The sequence below is a fragment of the Pleurodeles waltl genome, chromosome 2_2 (genome assembly GCF_031143425.1).
Source record: "Pleurodeles waltl isolate 20211129_DDA chromosome 2_2, aPleWal1.hap1.20221129, whole genome shotgun sequence".
Classification (NCBI taxonomy): domain Eukaryota; kingdom Metazoa; phylum Chordata; class Amphibia; order Caudata; family Salamandridae; genus Pleurodeles; species Pleurodeles waltl.
Genome location: NC_090439.1, coordinates 177,036,708 through 177,055,178, shown reverse-complemented (window position 1 = coordinate 177,055,178; position 18,471 = coordinate 177,036,708). Strand labels below are relative to the sequence as shown.

The 18,471-nt window shown below is 40.8% G+C and overlaps 1 protein-coding gene across 4 annotated transcripts in view; it reads left to right on the top strand.

The window, feature by feature from the left end:
• Positions 1-18,471, top strand: part of PTPN3 (protein tyrosine phosphatase non-receptor type 3) — a 1,694,656-nt gene that overhangs the window by 183,000 nt on the left and 1,493,185 nt on the right. For 2 of the 4 annotated variants that reach the window (XM_069219598.1, XM_069219597.1), the window contains one exon: positions 14,790-14,872. The exons of the other annotated variants lie outside the window; for them this stretch is intronic. The gene's annotated coding sequence lies outside the window, so the exon portion shown is untranslated. The remainder of the gene's footprint in view (positions 1-14,789; positions 14,873-18,471) is intronic. 4 annotated transcript variants of the gene reach the window in all.

The following is an 18,471-nucleotide window of genomic DNA, read 5'->3' as shown; positions in this document are numbered from 1 at the left end:
GAAATGTAGTGTGAATCAAAATTAGGTTCTAACATTAAGGGCCTGAATTAGGTCTTGGTGGAAGAAATACTCTGTCACGTTTGTAACGGATATCCCTCCTGCCATATTACGATCCCCATCGGTTACGTTTGTGATGAAGTATTCCTCCACCAAGACCTTACTCAGGCCCTGAAAAACCCATACAGACCAATTTGGTGTTTTCATAGAAGCATAATATCCATGCCATGTTTAGAAATATGTAATTAATTGAATGATTAACAGTGTCGCCTAGATGAAGAACTAGATCCATGACTACATTGTGGAATGCAAATGTAGCATGGAATGTCAATGTAGTATTATAGTCTAGTATTCTGAGCAAATGCAATTTTGTTACATAAACTAACATAGGATTTATTATATCCTACTATTATATATTTTTTAAATTATGAGTTGATGAATGTTTTGCGTGTTGAGCATATGATGGGAATTATGTGATCACTACACTCTGAGAGGACCTAAGCACCTTGGTATATCAGTGAAGGAATTGACAATGTTGACAACATTGGTAGGAGCATCGTCACCCAGGCTGTGGAAGATGGTGTAACATAGATGAGACAGAGCACAGTTGAGAACTTTCATGAGCTTTGATTGAAAGAAGACATATCTGAAGTATAATACATGTTTCACAGGACTGTAAATTGTGTACCAGACTTTAAACTAACGACCTCGTTGTCATTCTACTTTTGTTTTGTCTCAGAAGTGAAAATGGTTGGAGTGTGTGTTTTCCTTTTTGCAGAGCAGTAGTGATGATTATCCTTAATATGGTTTATCTAGTAACACTAGGTTTCAGTTTTGGAGGTGACGTGTTGGGTGATGATCTAAAGGTCAAAGACATTCTATCAGTCGAAAGCCTGGGAAGGTTCAGAGTTGAAAGGCACTCTCATAGATGGATAAAAAATAATTTGTATTGCATATGTACCCAGTAGTTACCTTCCTTTGGGAGGTGGGAGTAGGAGCTGGGGCTGGTGCTGTGATTAAGAGGCAGCGCTTGCTAATGTAAGTTTAGGATGACAATTATGTTTAGTTTTAATTTCTTTTATGTTAAAGATTCACTTATAAGGAGAGAGCAAAAATATTTCACTTGTGTGAATCACAGAGTTTAGACCCTAATGGCTATAATTTAAATGTTCCTAGTTAATGGTAGAGAGTTCCGATTAGGAGCTTTTCATTGAACAGTAATATTGTTTTCCTACATGAGACCTGTATGACTAATACAATTATTATCATCTAAGGTATGCATACATCATCACTTGTTGTGTTCTCAGACGCACTTCTATAGCCAAAGCATGTGAGGAAGGGATTTCAATAAATAAGAAACGTCTCTTGACATTGACAGAAACAGAGCAGCATTGGGGGGAGTTATATGTTTGCATGTATATATGTACCCCACCAAGTTTTTCATAATGTTACTTCAAATCATTTTGCAGTTTGCTTTGGGTAACTAATTGTGAGGGACAACTGGTACGTTGCTTTAACAACATATGTATTAGAAATTACAAGGTTCCAAGAGGGTGGATCTGTTCCTGTGTCTAACAAACTGAAAAGTGCTATTCGAATATTGCAACTCTGCAGTGTTTAATTTGTAAAAGAATACATGTCTGTGTCCCAAAGTTTTTGTCAGAAGGCCATGGTCAGTGATATCTAAGGTCAAGGTGCCAAATACAAAGGCTGTGTATGCTTGATTCCACCTCAGCCCCTTTCATCCACCACCAGACACTCCCTCTCACTTTACCTCGTTTTTGCAGGTTCTTTCTCATCCCTGCTTGCTGTCTTTGTCACTGTTTTTCTGTATTTTACTTTCTCCTTCTTTCCAACTTTGTGATTGTCCCTCTCTTGCTCTTGCTCTGGGTCTGATGAAGGGAATAGAAGTACTGGTCTCCAAAAATACCAGTGGGCCGCAGCGGCAGCTACTGGCTCAAATTAAGCTCTGTGGCTGTGTTGTATGCTCTCTGGCACACCCTGCCATCAGGTGTAATTGTTAATCTGTGCATGCATCAACTATATTCTTGTAGTAAAGGGTCTCCTGAGGGAAGTTTCCACTGCATTGATGGACAGTTACACTGTCTCTGAACTTTCACTGAGCCTGGATCTGCTAGTGTCTATAGAATAAGCGAGACCTAAGAAGCTTGTTGAAACATTTAACAGACCCAGTCAATATGGTTGCAAGAGAGGCTCACAACTGAAAAACACATGGAGACAAATTTGTAGAAAATAACTAGTAAAATTCATGACCAAGGATCAGCTGAGCAAATCTCCTCTCCAGTAAAGCTGAATTATCCCTCTGAGTATTGCAACAGAAATAAATGGAGGCTATAAGTTAGGGTTGTTGTCAGCTTATAAACCTTCTCAAACAAACAGTAACTTAGATAGGTGATTTGTGAACCCCAGATTTCATTTAATGCTTCAATGAGAACGCATGATGAAAGTAGTCAAGTCCTTATTCAAGTACAACCGTAATAACAGGTCATTGTTTCATTTATATTTATTTAATTATATTTTAGATTTATAGAATCTAAATGTATCCCCCCTCACAAACACAGTGGGCCCAACACATTTTAAATAAAAAAAGATGTTTTATTAGCCAGCCAATATTTAATATTGAAAAAAAGCCCCTGAGTGAGATAGGTATAGTAGTCATTTCTGTACAACCTGTGACATTTCAAAGTTGAGTAACTGTTGAAGGATCCAATCTATATTGTATACCAACTGTGGTTCACATTATACATTGGAAAACGTATGCTATAGTCCATGCTGCTGAATTAAATGCTTTGTTTTCTATTTTTTGTGCCATGGTACACCTTGCTTTGTCCAAGGGTGACAGTGATTTGATATGAAGATGGACAATTTCATGAACAACTGGGTGGATTAAAGTATTTTATGACGATTAGAAGCACTCTAGTTTCAAGAGATCACAACATATAGAAGGTGAGATGTGCTAGGTTGATCTGCTATCAAGAATACTGGTGAATGTGAGGAAAACAGTCTTGTTGTGCCTGAGCATGCAACACCTGACTACATAATGTACGTGGTAGTGTAAGGGATAGGTGTGCAAAATGTAAATATAATTAGGTGGTGGTTATACTTTATTGTTGTTGCAGGGTAAATAAAAACTCAAAAACTTTTTTTAAAAGAAGACAGACTCTTCTTTAGCAATGAAAAGACAGCCTTTTACATTCGTAACAAGGAGATCGACCCTCCTAATAAAGGTAGGCAGCCAGTCTCAAATTGCTCTGGCACAGACAGCCTCTTATATACAAAATCAAACAATGCTTTATCACAAGACAGATAATGATTGACTGGCCAGTCATACATTGAAACAGAAAAACATTTGGACACCTGTGAAACCATAAGCCCTTAACTCCAAACTAATCTTCTATACATTATTCACTTGTGGCTTTAACAATGCTTGGCAAACTAACTATTCTTCCCTCTTGAATACATACATTTCTGCTGCAAATACAATTTTAATACCATATGTGACTTATCATTGTGACCCTAAGAACTCCATGTAGTCTAAGCTGATTAGATTTCCTGCATTCATTGTCAAATCGGGTTTACAATCTATTTGGAAACACAAAGTACATGCCAATGAGCCGAGTGCTTTGAGTCATAAATACCTTCTTGTTTGTTAAAACACAAGTTAGATTTTAAATGCAATTCTTGCAGGTTACTTATTTGAGTATGTCTTCGAGTGTACGTTACACCTTATCCCAATTATCATTCGATTGGGCTTGCAGAGTTATTTTATTTCATACACCTGCGTAGTGCCTTCTGCCAATGTCTGTTGCTGCTTTATATTCTCATGTGCATTTTCTACATTTCCTGTAACATTCCCCCCTTAAGTTGATATTTCAACTATTGAATCTAAGTCTTGGTCTTCATTTGGCACTAAGTGAAAGACATTACCCAGAGAATCTACTACACATATTTGTGTCCTAACTGGAAACATCCTTCCCGCCTAAGCATCTACTCTTTTACAAATGCTAGAATCAACTGTATGACACAATATATTCATGATAAGTCTACAGTAGATGGAATCGAAGCTCCCAAAAGTCTTGACATCCAGGATGGTAGTAATATCAACTATCCACTAAACCAATTATCTGGGGCACCTCCCTCCACTACTAATTTCTTTTGTAGATTATGCAGTGTCTGTATAGCTTCTGATAAAGTTCCATTATTTGCATCATATGCAGGAATAAAGGTACAAGAGGCTGTTCCGACTGATTTACATATTCCCCCTTGCATGACCGTCATAAGGTCAAGTACATAGCAGTGCTGCACACCATTATTCTCGTTGCCCACAGCTCTTCCTTAACCGTGTTAAACCAATGCTTGGTAGTGTTGATAGTCTTAAAACGTTCCCATCAAGTTATTTGCAACCATCAGCCTGTTGCTTTGGCCTGAACAAACAGCAGAATGCTTCCAAAAAATAGCTGTGCGCTATTGAACAAAGGGTACTCCTGAGGAATGTCACTCCAAATACTCATACCATAATACTTGGCAGTGCTCTTCCTTTGATTAGGGTACAGAAGGGTTATTGGATGGCTCATGTGGTGTTCATGCAAAGCTGTCAGATTAATTCCAGAGATTATCAAAACCAGAGCATGCAAAGTTGCAGTGGAACAGAGTCCACACCAGTTTGGTGGCAACTGGGCATTCAGTAGTTCTCCACACTGCAAATAATAGTCCATAAGGTTGGAGGTGCCCCCTGCATGCCGAAATTATCTTTTGTAGTCTCACAACCAATATTTTGGCCCACATTAAGAGTACAATTTCTTCTGAAACATAAAGAAACAGAAGTTAATCTGATTTCAGTCTGAGGATTCACTGTGCTATCTATCCAAGTGTAACTTGAAATGTTTTCATCCCAGATATGTTTACACTTCCCTATCGCATCCTGACTAACATCAGTACCTTCCCACAGAGATATAACCCTACAAGAACATTTGATATCAGAATGCCATTGATAGTGGGCAAAGACTGATCCGGTGACTCTAAATCCTGGCCTACGGACACATTCTGGTGGCAATGGACTTACTAAATAGTTGTTAATCTCAGTGGGTGGGCGTGTTACTCCTAGCAAACCTAGATCAAGAATCCTCTGAATCCAATCTCCAGTAGCAGGATGACCTGATTGCTTCATGCATGATATCTCTTGTTTGATATCCAGTCCGTCTGTGAGAATTTACAAGTCATATTTTGTGGCATTAAATAAGAAACATGCTACTTTAACATGTGTTAACTGTATTTGGGCCTTAATCCTGCATAATTAAAGATGTAAGAAACATAAAGCTATACTTGGGAGCACTTTTTTGTTGTTAAATATAACCTATCTGATCCATTGGCATGAAGAATTAGGGCGCAAAAAATAACAAGACTCATTAATATTTTCTAAACCCATTTCTAACAAATGCCGATATCACATATTTTCTAATAAATGAGTATAGGCATTACGGTCACATTAATATGATAAGAAAGGTCCCTTTGTAGATATAAAAGATTATGACTAAAGAACTCATTGTTGTAGAAAAAAAGAAAGGATAGAATCGCGAGACAAAGAGAAACAAAAAAAAGCAAAAATACTTATTTTTGATGCTGTCCTTTTAAGAAAGAATTGTTCAAAAGCAGAGGTGGAGGGTGGGGGGTTTTACAACGACAATCTTCTTCCCCTACCCCCGGTCCATTACTATTGTTCATAGGTCTTAATGAGATTCTGGACTTAGAAGAACATGGGTGTGATGAATCCAGGGTTTTCTGCCATCCACCTTAAGGGCAGTAGGGGTTACGATGGTCGCAGTGTACGGTCCATAGAAGCATGGCTCTTTCCAGTTTTGAAAAAAAAATCCTCACAAAGACTTTGCCCCTAATTAAGACTTCAGCGGACGGAAAAAGCCGTCCACCAAAGTCCTGCGGTCGGGTTACCGCCAGTGCAGATTAGGACCGTCAGCACTGCCAGCCTCTCCAGTGGAGGACAAGTGGTGGTAAGGGTGGTCAGACCGTGTCGCAGCTGACACAGTGGTAATGTGGTTATCAGACCGCCACATTTGCGGCAGTCTTAAGACCGTCAGGGTCGTATTGTGGGGCTTTGTCTGCTATGTACACAACTGGGAGATCGCTCTCAATGTTGGTGTGTTTCTCCCTTTTCTTAGTCACCTGCTTAGAAATAAACTTTACTGCTTTTATTAGCTCAGAAAGGTAAACATATATTTAATTGTTTAAAGTATCTGCAGAGCTTTCCTCCTGTACACCACTTCTGGTGGCAATGACTTGAGTATTCTTGAATATCCTGTCACTATCTGATGGGATGTTAAGTGATGTTTAGAACTAGGTGTATTACTAAGGGAAAAAAGTGCCAAAGGTATGCAATACAGCCATTTCTTATGCAATGTAGCTCATAGCTTGCTGATCTTGCTTTTCAAAAGCCCTTTTAAGAGTTTGATGATGCCATTGCTTTGAGGGTGATACACAAAGGATAACTTATGCTTTATCCCTAACTGTGTCGTAATATGCATAAATATTGTATTGACAAAATCTGTGCCATTGTTAGATCTCATTCCCTCTGGAATTCACCATCATGGAATTACTTCACACATTAGAAAGGTAGCTGCTGATTTAGCTTCACAATAAACACATGGTCCTGCTTCAATCCATTGGGAAATAGGGTAGGCCACAATAATAAAATACCTGTAATTGCTGCACCTATCAGTCGTATCCACAAAGTCCATGTGAAGAGCATTAAAGGGACCTAGTGATTGTGGAATGGTAGAATTGATTACTTTCAGTGTGAGATTAGGAGAAAACTGCTGGCAGACAATGCAATTATGTAGGTATATAGTAAGTATGTCGTGCTGGTTCGGAACAACCCACTTTTGTTGTATTTACATAGACAAATGATATCTTGAAGAATGAGCTGGTAAATGCAACTGATCAAGAGCGATCATAAATTACCTGTAGATAGTTGTCTATGTATTAGGTCATTCCCTGACTGGGCACATCCTCTGTCCTCCCACAACTGTTTTTCATGTTGAGGAGCAGCTTCCGGCAATCAGTGCAGATGTAAACTCACTGTCTCAGCAAAATGTGGCGTCATTGTCTGTGATGGAATTAGATTGAAACTCCGGTGGTGAGGCAGTCTGGGCTACCAAGACAGGGACATAGTGTTGTCCCTGGCACAACAGGGGCGTGCGTCTAGCTGCATCTTTAGCTGCCCAATTGGCTAGTGCATTACCCCGAGACACAAAATCCTGTCCACTGGTATGTGCTGTACACTTCTCAACTGGTACCACCTCTGTTCATAGCAGGACTTCCATCTAACTTAAGAAAAACTCTTCTGCTCCATCTCATGATGTTGGAATCTACAGCATCATGTATCCTATCAAGGAACTGAGCAGGATCCCCATTTGGCTGCATTCACTGATTCATAAGAGATCAGGATACATCTTCCTCAATTGATCCCAAAACGCTATTTTTACTCAATTAAATGGAGACCCATCATATCTAGTTTCGGTGTGGGTAGCTTTTTATGTCCCTTGCTGCTAAGGTAATGCCTGCAGTTTGTTTTTCAAAAGCTATAATCATTCCTGTGCTCCCTCTGTAGGCAGAAGCAACAATTTTCTAAGATTTTCCTTGTACATTTGTGGCCATGGAACATAATGAGGTGCCCCATGCCCCTTATGTATCAGAGGCATTGGATGTAACGGAGTGGTGTAGAATGCAGTGGATTATGCTGTCTAGTATATTTCTGCCATATATGCAAACATTTCCGCATGTAGAGGTAATCCCAGGCTGTATCTCCCTCCCCCATAAGAATGCACTCTTCTGCATTTGCCATATTGTGCGGATCAAAAGAATCTTCTTCTGGCCATGTGCTCATCTGGGATGTTAGTCATTCAGTCCAATTCACTAAATTCTCTACATATGGCACAGCATTGTGCCTACTTTTCTCTCCTTTTGCAATTATCTCACTAGGGCTGAGATCTGCACTGCACAAAGCTGATTGAATACCCATTTGCTGCCCTGATCCATCTTGTAATGTCTGTCCTCTCATAGCTTCACAATATTCCAGCCCTGGGTCTGGTTGTCCATGTGTTCACTGGAATTGCAATCTCTCAAGCTTTGTCACTCGATATTTCCTAACTCTGGAAACCTTCTCCTGTTCTCCCTTTCTAATACCAGCACAGTCAGATAATCCCCTTGCGCTTTTTGTATGATCCAGATCAATAAGGAGTCTTTCTTGAATATCATTATTATTAATAAAGTGCCGAGCTCTTGGAGGTCAAGGAAGCTCACCCATAATATCTGCACGCTTATGTATAAGCTTTATTTTGTTACTTTCCCAGAATCTCCCCTACTCTCACTTTGTGATAACCACTCTTGCACACTTTCTGGTGAAACTATTATATACCCCTTCTCCTTCTGCCTAGGTGGGAAACTACTTTCAGTCTTATCTTTTTCTTGGGAGGCTGGCATTGTGCCATACTAGCAGTTCTGTTCACATAGTCAATCCATCTGACATCACCTGAATTTCTTTGCTGTGAGGTAGACCTTTGTTCCCTAACTATCCTTCCTGTTGTATCTCTCCTCTGCAACAAATGCAATGGTGGTGATGAATCATGTGACTGGTCATCTTTTTTCCCTGAACTTTTTTCTTCACTACTGTCCTCCTCGGTTGAGGCTGGGACTAAACGTAGGGTGAACTGTGCTTCTAATTATCCTTAAAACTGAGTTTCATTTATCTGTGCTTACTGCCTAGGTGTGCTCGCATATTTTGGCTTTGTCCTTTGTGAAGCAACATAAGGGGCAGCTTTTGGGGATAAAACTGTAAAACTGTAAACTTTGCACTTGTATAGTGCACTACTCACCCGTTAGGGTCGCAAGGCGCTGTACTCATACCGCTATGGAACCCCTCCTGGCTTTTCCCTGTGAGGTGCCCACTCCTGGGCACCCCCAGGGTGAAGCCAGGCATCCAAGCGCTGTTGGGGCCGGTGTGGAGATTAAGCAAGCTATTGCCCAGAGTTGCAGAGTGGGACTCATTAGTTAGATTAGGCACCGAGGCGAGAATTATCTGGTCCAAGGGAATTGAGCCCAAGACCTGCCGAAGCGGGACTTGAACCCTGGTCTTGAGCCAGAACTCTGCTTCAGGGTCTGCCGCTCTAACCATTGTGCCACACTTCTCCACTGTGAAGGGGTCTCAATTTCAGGTTCTCAAATCCCACTATACTTCTTGTAGCTGCACCAGTAGGTAAATACTGGGTGCCTTTGGAGAGGTAGTCAGAGAATCGTATGGAGGTGGGGAGACAGATGAGGTAGTAGGGGTACCATTTTTTAAGGGGTGTTCAGATTTTTCCCAAAATACTTGCCACAAGGCTAGAATAGTTTCTTTTTGTAATTTGGTTCTGTCATACTTACTCCTGCGGTATGTAACAATATGTTAAATTATTTTAACATTGAATGTTCCTTCTTTTTGGCCAGTATTACATATCTTTTGGGTGGCTTTAGATCATTCTATTGTTGTAATTTTCTCTGATTGTGGGTAAAGACCTTCGCATATGTGCTAAGGGAGTCTCTATAAATACTCGTCTTTCAAATATGTCCAAATTTAATCTTCAAATATTACATCTCTTCTTAAAATGTATACAAATGCTTTTAAAAGCAGGAACATTTTGCAATTTTTGTTTTTTCAGTTATACAATACATTTGTAAAGAACATTACAGCAGCGTCACAGAGTGGCCACTTCATTCATACACATATACAAGCAGTCACCATCAGCAGCATAAAAAATATGACCACATCAACTATTTCCTAAGTATGAATCAATATTGTTTCTAAACCTAAACAGTAAAAACAACTGGCAACCCTAGCTCTTCCCTCTGCGCCTAGAGAGGATAACATTTTCAAACTATGCATCCTTCAGACCATAGAGTGATTCTGGATATTAGATCCAGGGTACTAATTTGAGTATCAAGATTGTACTTGGAGGTAAATTTTAACAACATCAGCTTTTCCGCTGTCCCTCTATGTCAAATTATTAGACATGCATTGGCAACCCCAAATTGACTAAATTTAACTTGTCGTTAGGAATAACAAGTTAACCGGTTAAGCTGCACCCAATTAATCATCAGTAGTCTACTCTAAAATGGTAAATGCAGCAGGAGTCACCCCTGGTCACTTTTTTTACACTCCAAGAAGAAAACTGTGCTTCTCTCAGACCATGAAATGACTTCCTGACATTAGGTACAGGACAGCAATTTCATTGTTTTTAGGTCTTATTGGAGGTAACGTTTAGAGACATCAGCTTTTCAGCTCGCCTACTGTGTCAACAAAAACACCTTTTCACCCCCCTCCAACCCCCTGAGTTTCACATTACCCACATTGACCACTTCCAGCTCGTCATTAGGAACAGCAATTGAACCAGTTATTTCCTTATATTGTGCAATACATGTACACAATCTTGTATGTGATACCCTTATATCGCTTATAATATTATGTTTATAGCTGTGCCAAGGGAAAATGTCATACATTAGATAAATAGCATGGAACGTTAGTCCACAATTGCCCTCACTTTTGAAAGACCGCAGTCCCAGGAATCTTTCCCAGCCCCGTCCACAGGTAGAACTTCAGAAACTACGGTGTCTGATTACCCAATCAAAGATGTACAATATCTATGCAGCCCGGGGTAAGTGGTTCTCCGGCGTCGGCAGTCAGGTGAAAATAACTGGAATGAGACTCCTGTGCTAGCTGCCCCACTGTTGCAGGGTAAATAAAAACTTAAAAACTGGAAAAATGACTAGCTCTTTTTTGGCAGTGAAAAGACAGACCTTTAGTGTTGCAACCGGGATATCGGCCTTCCTCACACATGCGGGCAGCTGAAGTCAATTGCAGAGGCCCAAACTATACAAAATCACACAATGCTTTATTGCAAGACAGTAAATAATGATTCACTGCCCAGTCATACATTGAAACGGAAAAACATTTGAACACCTCTGGCCCAGTAACCCCTTAACTACAAACTAATCTACACATTCTTCACTTGCGACTTTAACAATGCTTGACAAACTAACCATTCTTCACTTTTGAATACATCCATTGCTACAGCAAATACAATTGTAATACCATGTGTGGCCTATCATTGTAACCCTAAGACATCCATGTACTCTGAGATGATTAGATTTCCTGCACTCATTGTCTAAGCAGGTTTACAGCCTCTTTGGAAACACGAAGTATGTGCCAGTGAACCTGTGTTCTTAGAGTCATAAATACCTTCGTATTTGCTTAAAAAGTGTTTTAATTTAACTGCTATTCTTTCAGGTTACTTATTTCAGTATGTCTTGAAGTGAACTTGTTACCTTATCATGATCAGCATTGGATTGGGCATGCAGTGTTCCTTTATTTCATTCACCTGTGTATAGCTCACTGCCAATGTCTGTTGGGTTATTTTTTATGTGTATATTCTGCTTTTACTGTAAAACTGTGCAGGTCCCATGGTATGTTTCATGGTTTCTGTTACGCTTCCAGTTCATTTTCATGTCACTTCAGCAGCCACTATGTTAAGTTTTTTTGAGACTAGGAGAGGCAGGAGGAAAGATGCAAGAGGCTGTGGTAAGAGGCAGAGAGCCACCTGGATGGCCTGGTTTACAGAAAGAGTCTAGTTGTGGGTGTTTAGGTGAACTAAAACATAAGCAGCTACCTAGAACCAATGTAGCCGGAGCGGCAGAAGGGTGCTGTTGTATGTGTGTGTATCGATACACACCAAAAAAGAGGTAATGAGAAATGATTCAGTAATCTGTATGGCAACATTCACAAGGCACAATTCATATGCTGTCATATTAGTGAAATGATGATGCATGAATAGGAATGGAAGTTAATGGCATGAACAGCTGCTATGCGCTTGTTATAGAAAGAAATACTACCTACTCCTGTACAAATACACGTTGTGATTTAGGAAATCAGGGCTAACACCCTGAGCTCAAACTATACAATTTTTTAAGGCCAAGATTTCACATTCTCCCTCTAGACCGAATGAGACCAATATTTGAGGGAGGACTTGCACCCCAAATCCCTCATACTTGAAGGCTGCTGAGCACTAGTCTAGCCTTATCCAAATTGGTACCCTCCACATATGAGGGTGAAAGACCCTGTACTTGGTAGGTTGCTGCCCTGACAGGATAGGATGGCAGTGGCTCATCCTACCATACATTTCTGTCACACAGGGGGTCATTCCGACCCTGGCGGTAAATACCGCCAGGGCCGGGGACCGCGGGAGCACCGCCAAAAGGCTGGCGGTGCTCCCTTGGGCATTCTGACCGCGGCGGTTCGGCCGCGGTCAGAACAGGAAAACCGGCGGTCTCCCGCCGGTTTTCCGCTGCCCTGGGAATCCCCCATGGCGGCGCAGCTTGCTGCGCCGCCATGGGGGATTCCGACCCCCTCACCGCCATCCTGTTCCTGGCGGTTCCGCCCGCCAGGAACAGGATGGCGGTGAGGGGTGTCGTGGGGCCCCTGGGGGCCCCTGCAGTGCCCATGCCAATGGCGTGGGCACTGCAGGGGCCCCCGTAAGAGGGCCCCACTTTGTATTTCAGTGTCTGCATTGCAGACACTGAAATACGCGACGGGTGCCACTGCACCCGTCGCACATCCTCCACTCCGCCGGCTCCATTCGGAGCCGCCATCCTCATGGAGGGCTGTTTCCCACTGGGCTGGCGGGCGGCCTTTTGGCGGACGCCCGCCAGCCCAGTGGGAAACCCAGAATGACCGCCGCGGTCTTTTGACCGCGGTACGGTCTTCTGGCGGTTCCCTCCAGTGTCTTAGGCTAGCTTCCTTTATTCCAAGACACTTTATCCCTTCTTGCTGACACTTATCATTAAAGAGATCTGACCCATAACCTGCTCCTATCATTATTTTAATATTGAAGGCCCTTACAAGCCCTCACGAGTAACTTTACACACACACACACACACACACACACTTAACTTTGAAAATTAATAGGCTGTTTCTAGCAGGGTATTATTGAATAAACATGAAATGTTCACCTGAATGAATCAAAACCAGAAGTAATAAAGTAGTGCCTTTGAACACACCTTTGCAGTTCAATGTATGCATAAGCCGCAGCTCCTGTGTATCTCAAATGGCCAAGGCTCTTGAAGATGTTTGGGGTGATCTAACCAAGAAGAGTAGTACTCCTGAATTGTTTACTCTAATGAAGGAAACTTGCTTTTAGACCTGAAGAAATGATGAATGCCACGACTGACGGACTTTCTTGATAGTTGGTTAGATCATCTCTGTATTGTTGAAGAAAATGCAGTTTGAGGAAACCAAGATTCATGGTTCCAGGCTCCTCAGTGAGAGTTATATGGCTTTGTGTGTATTACCTTTCCCTCTTCACAACCTTGAAATTACATGTATTTCTTCTTTAATTTTTCCTACCTTCTCTCTGTTTCATAGCTTGAACCCTAAACTGTATACTAATCCAAACCACTTTCTTAATATTGTTTTTATTTTGCTTTATTTACATTAAATTGAATACTAATCCTTGCTCCTAATCCTAAATTGAACTAAATTATTTTTAAGATATTGGTTATCTTATTCTAGCACCCAACACCAATCTTATATAAAACTATATATTAATTTGCATTTTCCTTTATTATAACTTGAATTAAATCACAGTAATTATAAGTCTTATTTTAATATTATGATGCATTGAGGGAAGCGATGGTGCAGCTATACAAAGTAAAGGTGTTGTTGAAGTAATTGCAAGGAAGTGAATGTCTGATCATTTGCATGGGGGAAATGTAAAGGTTGCACATCTCGATAAGTAAATTGCCTGATGCTTATGCTCAATCTTCAGATGGCTAGCAGAAAACTAGTCCATTATAGGCTATTTAATTTCAGCATTATAAAAATTACATCCTAACCTCACAGGATTCAAAAGTAAGAAATATCAGGAGGTAGAGGCCCATGTAGTCAGTTGCAGATATCTAAAGATAAAAGGAAATGCACTGTGGACTAGGACCTGCATAAACCACAAGCAGACAGAGAGTTCAGAATAAAAGTGCTGTGGCTAGTATGCCACAGCAATATTTAAAAAGATAGATATTGAAAGACCTGATATGTGTTTGGATGACCATAGTGTGGAAAAAATGTGGATTGACATCGTTTTTGATTTGGGAGAAATTGTGAATAAAATGGCTGATGTTATAGGGAATGCCACACCTAAAGACCTGAGCACCTTCTTATTGAGTTGCAGTGATCAATGACATAACTCCTCCTCCATTCAGCCAGAGTGTGCCTCAACACTCATACTGGTAGCTGTCAAGCAGATGATCTTTAGTAAATGAGAAACGGCCCAAACCTTGCTGAATTATCTGGTGGCAAACTTGAAACATTTTGTCGAACAGGTCGCATGGTCCTACATTTGTATCCAAATTTCCAGGGGCTATGCTTGGTCATCCTGGGGAGTTCATTGCTGGTTGTGAATAATGACAGAATATTTCCTCAACTCAGTGATTGTGTGTCTGGGTGCTAAATTACTTAAAAGGGGGGAAGAGGAAGGAGAAAAGAACTACATTGTTTGTTGTTTTGGTATTATGTTCCTTCTCCAATGTTTATTTTTAGGAAAGACAACATCAGCAATTGTAATGCAGTTGGTTTGCAAACATCCAGTATTTCATATATTTTAAATATTTAATTTGCTTTTGAAAACCAATAAAATTAATTTGAAAACTGAAAATTGAATTCTTGATTTTCTTTGAAGAACGTTGTTGGAGAGGTCGAACTGCTTTAGGCAATGTTGACGGAAGACTGGTTTCGATTGCATTAAGGAGTGCCAAAGTTAGGGTGAGTACAACCCCAAATATGTGGTGTTGTTTTTCTGAAACATTTATGTCTGTTTAGTTGTAATTATCTTTCATAATTACTCGAATTTATTACACACGTTCCTCCATTTTGGTTCATACCTTCAGGACTGTTCTTGATCACCCTTGGACCTGCTAGCAAGGAGACCTGCATATTCATGCCACATACCTGCTAGATGTAATTGTGACATGGTAAGATAGTTAAGGACTGTATCACTGCAGACCTTATAAGCAAAAGACAGAATCTGGTCGTTTCCTTATTGATCACATGGGCCATGGTAATCCTGAGCTTTGATATAGTTGTTGAACATGAGTTAATGTTTGGACAAGTGGCTTAAAAAGTAATGTGTCTCAGTTGGGCACAGCACTTCTTAATGATTCCGATACTAGAGGTGGTGGCAGAGGGGGTTCTGAAAAGGGAACTTCTTTTTAGACCCCAAAATATATTTTTCCAAAGTAGCAAAATCAGTAGTGAAAACATTTGAAAAGGTTTATATTGAGAAACAATTTTGCATGAATCTGTCAATATATAAATCACAGAATTTGCTACATTCATTTTTCGCAGTCATTCTATCATTGCAAAGTTCTGCGTTGAGCTAGACATTGATAGGATCTTGCAGAAGACACACATTGCTATCAGCCCTTCTCTTGACAGAATATAAATTACTTAAACTCCTTAAAGGCTGTCCAATTGATTCTGGTTAACAAACGCCGGTCCCCAGTGTTTACCCACTCGAACTGTTTAAGAAATACTCTTCCCGACTGGCCCTCTTATTTATGGTAATGTATTCTATGGTAGTCGAGCCATAGAGCTACCCCACTACCTCCGCAAGACCATTATCTCTGTAGTTCTAAAGCCTGGAAAGCTATCGGACAAATATGCGTCATACAGGCCCATTTTCCTTATAAACCTGAAGTCGAAACTACTGGCAGAGATGCTTGCCAACAGGGTACTTAAAGTGATCTGAACAGTGATACATCTGGATCAAAATTGATTTATGCCAGAGCATATCACTCTGCATTGCCTGGGGCTTCTCCAACCCACAATGGCACTGTTGGTGAGGCTGAGGGAATGTAAGGCCCTGGTGTTCATTGATTTTTGCAAAAGCTTTCAGTTCTGTACAGTGGCTCGTCCTACTCCCCTTGCTAGAATGTATCAATTTTGGCTCCCGCTTTCACTGATATTTTCTGTACTCCATTCTAGCCCATGGTCGAGAGTCAGAATTAATGGGGACTGAATGGGGAGTGATCATCAACATTTGCCTTTGAGCGAAGTACGTGACAGAAATGTCCCCTATCACATCTTTTTGTACCCTTGTGATAGAACCTCTGGCGGAATGGATTAGATAGGACGTCCAGCTCAGGGACACTGGGGACAGAATTTTGTTGTACACTGACAACTTTTTGGTTTATATCAGTAACCCTGAGACCCCCCGCCACGTTTGATGCAAATACAACAAGTAAATGTGTTGGGATGACGGTGAACTGGACTAACTTCTTGTGGTACATGATGATATTCAAGCACACACCAATCTAAATTGGGCTGATCACCTCTTCAAATACTTGGGCATGCTCATAATCTACACCAGAGAGAGCGCATGGGACAAGAATGTTGCACCCCTGGTCTCTCGAGTGAGGCGAGACATGGATATTTGGGAAGAACTCCCTCTTACAATAGCAGAAGAGCATTCCCTAAAATGATATTCCTACCCTGACTGTTATACACTTTACAAAACTAACCATATAACATACCCCCCCATTCGTTCATTCCCTGCAGTCAGCTATTGTGAGGTTCTTGCGGATGGAGGTCAGCTATGTACTGCATACTGCTGGTGTGTACTAGGCCTATATGACAAGGGCCTAGGAATCGCAGACATTTAGTTATGGTATTGGGCTGGTCATATTGTTCTAATCAATGACTGGATGTTCTCTATATGCTTAGACCTGTCAATAGTCGCAGAGCGTCAGTCCCTGGAATACTATGGAGTGCTCAATTTGCAGAAACATCCATCACTGTGGAGTGGGAGCTAGCATAAATCCAAAAAAACAGTAATCAAAACCCAGAGAAATTAAGTAAGAGCAGGGATGTGATAAGAGTGCTGCCAAGTAAATAAAGAAGCGGGTGTCAAAGAGGTCATGATGACTAAACAATACCCTACTGTGCAGAGTGTAACCATAATATTTTAAATCATGCAAGTGCTGACAGAGTGCAATACTGCAGTATCCTATTGGCATAAGCCCCCGCTAACTAAATGCCTACTAATACCTGAGGTCAAAAAAGCAATAAGGTGTTAAACACATACAAGGCGATACTGCAAGAAGTATCGTACTGGCATAAGCCCCTCAACTATATGCCTAGTTGTACATCGGGTCAGAAACGCAATAAGGCATTAAAACTGACATACATGGGAAAGCATATCATCCTTCAATGAATTTAATCTGGCACCGTGGCATCATACATGCTCCGTTCAGCCATAAAAATAAATTGGCTAGTCTGTGCTAGGGCTTTTGGAGTTACTGCTGAGTAAATAAATGTCATGGCCTCATTGCAGGTTCTTATGCCATTTTGTACAAAAAACATGTCTGAGATAAATCTGTCTCTGAGCAAGCAATACAGGGCAGCAGCATATATCGATAGCAGTTTCTGACGAGGTGGCACCTAGAAAGCAATTTTGTATTTGTTTTTCCAATGTGCCGATATTAATTTATGGGCAAGGTTAAAAGCTGTGTCATCAGTATATTCCTAAAAGCTTGTCCCCACAGGGCAACTTTAAAATATAGCTATAGGTGGACGGCTTCATACAATTGAACTAAGCCTTCTAATCCATGGCTGCCTTTGATTCTTCTAATATCCCGTTCTCTTGATAATCATTTGGCCTGTGCTTTTAGCGTCTTCTTTAGAGCTTCTGGTGTCAATAGGGTGTTTTCTGTAGCCTCTAAACTCACATTCAGTGTGGCTGCAGCCGTGACTAAATATCATAATCAGATGGATGTTTTTCCATTGAAAATGGTACGGCGTGTATCTCTCAATATGTCTGGAGTAGCCCTAGACACCCATTGGTAATACTTGATTATGCCTTTTTTTTTCAATAGATGTACAGGGAGTGCAGAATTATTAGGCAAATGAGTATTTTGACCACATCATCCTCTTTATGCATGTTGTCTTACTCCAAGCTGTATAGGCTCGAAAGCCTGCTACCAATTAAGCATATTAGGTGATGTGCATCTCTGTAATGAGAAGGGGTGTGGTCTAATGACATCAACACCCTATATCAGGTGTGCATAATTATTAGGCAACTTCCTTTCCTTTGGCAAAATGGGTCAAAAGAAGGACTTGACAGGCTCCGAAAAGTCAAAAATAGTGAGATATCTTGCAGAGGGATGCAGCACTCTTAAAATTGCAAAGCTTCTGAAGCGTGATCATCAAACAATCAAGCGTTTCATTCAAAATAGTCAACAGGGTCGCAAGAAGCGTGTGGAAAAACCAAGGCGCAAAATAACTGCTCATGAACTGAGAAAAGTCAAGCGTGCAGCTGCCACGATGCCACTTGCCACCAGTTTGGCCATATTTCAGAGCTGCAA